General features: G+C 44.6%; 1 protein-coding gene across 1 annotated transcript in view; it reads left to right on the forward strand.

Moving 5' to 3' along the window:
• Window positions 1-7,500, forward strand: part of ab (BTB/POZ-zinc finger protein abrupt) — a 292,930-nt gene that overhangs the window by 35,455 nt on the left and 249,975 nt on the right. The gene's annotated exons all lie outside the window — the stretch shown is intronic.

Raw genomic sequence — 7,500 nt, forward strand, 5'->3', positions numbered from 1 at the left:
GGACCGCACATAAAAACGCCGCGCAACGCCGCCCCGGGCGCGACAGGGTCAACTTCTTTTTTTCTACAACAAAACTTGCGCCAGGAACCGCAAGACCCTTTCGATCCTGCAGCGTCACTAACAGTGACCTGGGTACCGTGACGTCATAGGCCGAGGACCAATGAACGCTACCCTCTTTCACACGTCATAGGCCCAGGATCCAATGTGAGCACTGATCTTGTTGACGTCACGCAATCGAACCAGCCAATGAGGACTCACGGAGATGACGTCCCGACTTATCAACCAATAGGCTCGGGGGATCTGTTTTGGCAAGACCTGTAATTGGCAGATTTGTGCGGCAAAACTGAAAAGGTTGTTACAAAGACGACATAGGCCGAAGACAGATCGGACACGCCCACCTGCCCCTCACAATCCTTCACGCATCATCTGAAAGGACTTGTAACAACAGTTGGGAGTTCAATGTTCCTTTCAAGTTGCGCCGAATGAATAAAATTGATTTATACGCTCATAAACAGGAGGAGAAAGTTTGCCGAAAATCTGAATCACTCCCAATTAAAGCTGTAATTTACCGAATCAACGACCTACTACCATTATATCACATACAACGAAAAAACGGTACACTACATATCGAACAAAAACAACTCGTGGAGCCCATCCAAAAGGGAAACAAACAAAAAACAAACAAAAAGGAGTAAAACAAAGAAAAAAAACGCGTGGGAGTATGGTGGTAGGGCTCAGGGGGAGGGGGAAGTGGGTAAGGGTGAGGGGGAGGAGAGGGAGAGGGGGGGGGGTCAGCGCCAATGTTGTCGTGCAACAAGTGGTCGCGAGAGAAGGGGTGGAGCAAGGGGAAGAGAGAGACCCCTTTGTTAGTGTTATATGTTTAGGATGATGGTATGGGGAGTAACCCATGTGATAATAAGCATCGGCTAGACGCAGACGCACTCATGTATAGAAACTCATACACACACAAACACACACATGTGCACATTCACTCATATACATTTACATACACATACACACACACGCACACAAATACACACACACACACACATATACATACAAACACACACATACACAAACAGACACACACACATACACATACAAACACACACACATACACATACAAACACACACAGACGTACACGCATTCCCTCCTATAGATACCCACATACACTACATATCAAACAGACACACATATTTACAACACAGGCATATCTTGGCACTAAAACAAGTAATGGACACTTTGCATCACTAATCCACATTTTATCATTCCCTCACCTCCAAAGACGCATTAAAGTGACTTCATACACGAACGAGGATAAACTCAGGTTTGGTCATCATTTATTATTTATTTATTTATCATTTATTATTATCGTAACTACCATCTTCGTTATCATAATCAACACAATTTTTAATTGTTATTCTCATTTTCATTATTTTTGCTAGCATCATTACTGTTTTATATGATTTCGTGAATTTTATCATTATTATTAATATAATCTAAAGCATAATATCAGGCTCTTTTTCTTTCATTCGTTTTTTTCTCATTTATTGTTTATGCTTGTTCTTTGTCTCAACACTTTCTTTTTTCCTACTTCTAAATTATATTTTCCTTGTACACAATACTTCTTGTATGGTGCTCTTTTCTTTCCGATTTTTTTTTTTCTCTCTCTCTCTCTCTCTCTCTCTCTCTCTCTCTCTCTCTCTCTCTCTCTCTCTCTCTCTCTCTCTCTCTCTCTCCCTCCCTCCCCCTCTCTCTCTCCCTCCCTCTCCCTCTCTCTCTCCCTCTCCCTCTCCCTCTCCCTCTCCCTCTCCCTCTCCCTCTCGCTCTCGCTCTCACTTCCCTCCTCTCCCCCTCTTCACTTCCACATTCCACCTCCCTCAATTCTCCATCTTCCCCTATCACTTCCTCTTCTTCCCCTCTCCCTCCCTCACAACTCTACCCCTCCATCATTTCTCCATCCTCTCTCCCTCTCTACGCTTCTGCCCATCTCCCTCTCTCTCCTCCATTTAATCGGGGAGGGAGCGAGGCCAATACATGCGGCCGGTTCCCTCCTGCCTTTTATTAGTGCCATAAACCTGCTTGCCCGGTAATGTGAGTGAAAATTAACCCTTTTCCTTTAGGCCTTCGAAACCCCTTAGCCTCCGTGTAGGGGTATGGGGGGAGGGGAGGGGGAGGTAGAAGAAGAATGGGGGGAGGAGGAGGAACCTGAGAGGGGGTAGGAGTATGGGGAGGAGGGAGGCGGAAGGGAGATGGGGGAGGAGGAGAAGAAGGAGAAGGAGGAGGAGGAGGAGGATCAGGAGGAGGGAGAAGAAGAAGAAAACGAGGAGGAGGAGGAAGAATATGAGCAAGAAAGGATAAACCTGCAGGGGGGAGAAAGGAGGAGGAGAAGGAGAAGCAGAAGAACGGAGGGAGAGAGGAGGAGGAGAAGGGAGGGAAGGGAAAGGGGTGAGGGAAGGAGGTTAGGGATGGGCAAGACCGAGGCATGTGCTCGATCTTTCTTCATTTTTATTACGAAGGGGCAAGGACCTGCTACCCCCTTTGCCCAGGAAAAAAAACCCATTTCCCTAACGTCGGGTATTATTATCATTATTATTACTTTTTCTCCTCTTTTTTTATCCTCGTCTTCCTCTTCCTCTCCGCCCCCTTCTTTCCCTCAAAGTCATGACCTCTGCCAGGCCGTTTAGGAACCGCAGGACAACGTGGCGACCGGAGTGACGTTCCGGCCTAAGCGCAAAGGAGAGGAGCGAGTATGTCTTAGAAGGTACTTGGGGAAAGGGTGATGTGAGGGTGATGTGGTGTAACCTTTTTATTACGTGGAGGAGGAGGGTGATGAGGGGAGATAGGGGGGAGGGTGAGTAACTGCAATTAAATGTAGGAATACTGAAATAAGTACGTTTACGTAGAAATAAATGCAAATGGAGAATAGATAAAGAAGAAAGAATATTGATTATAACAAAGGGGAAGATATATATTACTAATAACGATAATGAGAATACATGGTGTTAATGATAAAAATACTGAAAAAAAGAGAAATAAAAGATAATAAAGAAATTTAATGAAATAGAGGGAGATGAAAAAGTCGGTGACAACACCTCATGACAGAAACCATCAGGAACAATAGTCTTTCACATCCAGACTGAAAACCCTCTACCCCCCACCCTTTCCCTTCCTCTTCCCTCCCCCCTTCCATCTCCATCTTCCCCTTCACTTGCCTCATTTGCCCTCATACTTCCCCCCTTCCCTCTCCCTTGTCTATTTTTTCCAGTTCCACTTTCCCCCACCCTATGCCCTTTGTATTCCCCTTCCGCTCTCCCCCTCCTCCCGCACCTCCTTCCCCATCTACACCTCTACCTTCCTTAACCCCTTCCCTCCACTACCCCATTCTCTTATCACCCCTTCCCCTTACTCTTTCTTACCCCCACCCCCACCCTACCAACCTATTCCCTTCTCCTCAACCCTACCTCCCTTCCCCCCTTCCCTTCTCCTACCCCCTCTACTCCCTCCCCCTCTGGTACCACCTCCTCCCCCTACCCATCCCCCTCACCCCTCCCCTCTTGGCCTGAATAAAAGCCAGCACAGTTAATTAGGAGGCCGGAGAGCCTTACGTTCGACAATCACGCCCCTTGAAAGAGCCACTCGGCCGCCTCTCGAGCAATGTTAGAGAAACTGATTCCGACGATACCACGCAACGCCAGCCAGGACGGGCGGACGGCGCCGGGAATGTGCTGTGGGAACGAGGGAAAAGGGGGGGTAAATGGGGAAGGGGGGGGCGAAGGGGAAGAGGGGTAGATGGGGAAGGGGGTAGAGGGGGAAGGGGGAACGAGGGGGAACGACGGGAAAGGGGGACGAGGGGAAATGGGGAACGAGGGGGAAGTGGGAAGGGAGGAAACGGGGAACTAGGGGAAGAGGAGAAAGGGGAACGAGGGGGAAGAGGAGAGAGGAGGAGATGAGGAAGTAGTGGGGAAAGGGGTACGGGAGGTGAGAGGTGGAAGGCTTATAGGGAAGGGTGAGAGGGGAGAGGGAAAGGGGGAAGGTGGGAAAAGTAGACAAGAAGGGAGTGGGGAAGGGAAAGGGAAAACGGAAGAGGCAGAGGGGACGGGACCATATGTAAAGGGAAGGTGGAAAGGGGAAGGGACAGGAGGAAAGGAAGAGGGGGTAGGGGAAGTAAAGAAAGGAAGGGGTAGAAAGGGAAGAAGAAAGGAAGAGAAAAATGGAGCTAGTGAGATATCTACAAACTGTAATATACACATGTACACAAGATAAACAAACAAATAGACAGAGAAAAAAAAATCCAACAGCAAAACCATAGCTCCTAAGAAACGCAAAAACACACATAAAACAAAATACAGAAAACCCGACGATCCGGACAGTAGAGTCCCGACAGAGCATAGGCCTGTGAGGCGACGTCGGCGGCGAGGGTGGAATCTTACCCGCACAACATGTAGGGTCTTATCTCAGGGCCTTACACAGAGTGCCTGTGGTATACCGGGCACAGTGCCGTCCTTGTAAGCCCTACTATAGATGGAGGCCCAGGGATGGCGATGGGGGGTGGGTGGGTGGGGGGGGGGGAAGTAGGGATATGTTGGCAGTGATGATGGAACCGGGAGGGACGGGGAAGGGGGGGGGGATAGATGGAGTCTGGCATATGATGATAATAGATAAAGGGCATGGCGAAAGGCATTAGGTGGGTGTCGTTGTGGTTGTTAGTATCGTCATAACACCATCATATTACTCTTATCATCATCACGAATTTGATTACCATCGTCAGTATTATGATCATAAACACCAGCATCGTAATCATTATCAATCAACATAACCAACAATCATTCATCATTATTCTTATCATCGTTCATAAATCTTTCACTATCATTACACCCACAAAAGGCATCATCGTACCACGTAAGTAACAAGAGCCTCATTGTACCACTATAGGTATTTTCCACACAAAAAGAAAGAGAACCGACAGGGCAATTTGACTTTTTTTTACGAAAAATAAAAGAGAATGTTATAAATGAGGTAACTCTTCGATTTGCAACTAATGAAAATCAAGAGAATGCAAAAAAAACAAATGAGCAACAATCTTCTTCTTCGGTATGATAAGCATGTATTCGGAGTACAAGTAGACTACTTGCTTATCTTTAATCTCTCTCTCTATCTGTATATGTGTGTGTGTGTGTGTGTGTGTGTGTGTGTGTGTGTGTGTGTGTGTGTGTGTGTGTGTGTGTGTGTGTGTGTGTGTGTGTGTGTGTGTGTGTGTGTGTGTGTGTGTGTGTGTGTGTGTGTGTGTGTGTGTGTGTGTGTGTGTGTGTGTGTGTGTGTGTGCGTCCGCAGAAGCAATTCAACATTTTCTAATATTTGTGCTTTAGTATCCCCATTAGTTGCCATTGCTGTTCTTGTTATAGTTGTATTTAATAATTATTAGCACTATTTTCATAAGCATTAATCCAATATTTCCATAAAAACGTTTGTACTAATTTTGATGATTTTGTTGTCGTTGTTGTTGCAATTTCCCCTAAATATTGAATATCATTATCAACATTGTCTCATTCATCTGATAATGATGATTATTATTGAGCTTATTATCATTATTATTATCATTATCATTGATGTTATCATCAATACCACTATAATTATCATCATTATCATCATCATAAATGTTATCATTATTTACCAATATTGTCACTATTCTCATCATTATCATCACTATCCCTTTCTCCATTAACAAAACCCCCCTAAGCATTCCTTTCCACATATCCCAAAGTTGATCAAAAGTGAACGTCACATGCCCTGCGCCCTCCTAAGCGTTTTCGTCAGAATAAACAAACACGACCCCTTGCCCATGAACAAGAAGACTGAAGTTCAAATTCCCACACACTACACAGAGAGCCTCCTACCCCCCCCCCTCCACAAACCACGTCCAAAAGACCCAATTCCTTAATCAATCACCAAAGACACTAACCCACACATCCTAAAAAAAAAAACAGACTAATCAGAAATAGAAAGAAAGAAAGCAACAAAGATATCCACAACCCGATAAGAATCACAATAGAAGGAGAAGAAAAGAAAGAAAGAGAGGAAGAGAGAGAGAAGAGGAGAGGGAAATAATCTCGAAAAGCCTAAACACCACAGGAGACACAGAGACAAGCGAGAGACGAAGGCTTTCCCAACAGGCCATCCTTGTAACCGCCTTCGCTCACCACCTCCGCTGCCACCACCCAACACCCGGCTCCTCATGTTGACGTATTTTCTGTTATTATTAATTCGAATTTCTTCTTCTCTCTTTCTTCTTGTTTTTTGGTCTTGTTCTTCTTTTTTTTCTATGCTTTTTTTTCTTCTTTTCGTTTCCTATTTTTCAATCTCTTCTTGCTATCCTTTTTTTTTCTTTTGTTATTCTTCGTTTTCTGCCTATTTTTATTCTTCTCTCAGTCTGTTCATTATTCCTTTATTTTATCCTCTTTTCCTTATATTTCCCTTGTGCTATTGCTTTTTTTCTACTTTCTTCTCTTCTCCTTTTCTCTTATTCTGTTTTCCTCTTATTTGAGTTATTTTTCGTGTATCCACACACACACACACACACACGTGTGTGTATATATACATACAGTATATATATATATATATATATATATATATATATATATATATATGTATGTATATATATAATATATATAATATATATAATATATATAATTACACATTATGTACACACACATACACACACACACACACACACACACACACACACACACACATATATATATATATATATATATATGTATATATATAGATATCTTACACACACGTTAGTGCGCGTGTGTGTTCGTGTTCGTGTGTGTGTGTGTGTGTGTGTGTGCGTGTGTGTGTGTGTGTGTCTGTGCATGTGTATGTGTATATGAGTGTGCGTGTGTGTGTGTGTGCGTGTGTGTATGTATGAATGTGTGTGTGTGGTGTACATGTGTGTGTGTGTGAGTGTGTATGAGTGTGTGTGAATGTATGTGTGTGTGTGTGTGGTGTGCATGTGTGTGTGTGAATGTGTCTGTCTGTGTGTGTGTGTGTGTGCGTGTGTGTGTGTTTGTGTGTGTGCATGTGTGTGTTAATGCGTGCGCGTGTGTGTGTGTGTGTGTGTGTGTGTGTGTGTGTGTGTGTGTGTGTGTGTGTGTGTGTGTGTGTGTGTGTGTGTGTGTGTGTGTGTGCATGTGTGTGTTAGTGAGTGCGTGTGTGTGCATGTGTTTTAGTGAGTGTATGTGTGTGTGTGTGTGTGTGTGTGTGTGTGTGTGTGTGTGTGTGTGTGTGTGTGTGAGCGTGTGTTAGTGTGTGTATACATTTATATGTATGAACGTACACAGACTATACAGTACACACACAGAAACCCCCTCTGTTGCCCCTTGAACAGGCACCCATAAATATAACCCGCATCTCCCGCCTATAGAACTGGGCATTCTTGGGAAATTGCAGAGAAACGTCTGTGTCCATAGGCCTATCTGGCTGTCAGGGAGCGA

The sequence above is a fragment of the Penaeus japonicus genome, unplaced genomic scaffold (genome assembly GCF_977035675.1).
Source record: "Penaeus japonicus unplaced genomic scaffold, GWHDUDI00000001_assembly GWHDUDI00000008, whole genome shotgun sequence".
NCBI classification, from domain to species: Eukaryota; Metazoa; Arthropoda; class Malacostraca; order Decapoda; family Penaeidae; genus Penaeus; species Penaeus japonicus.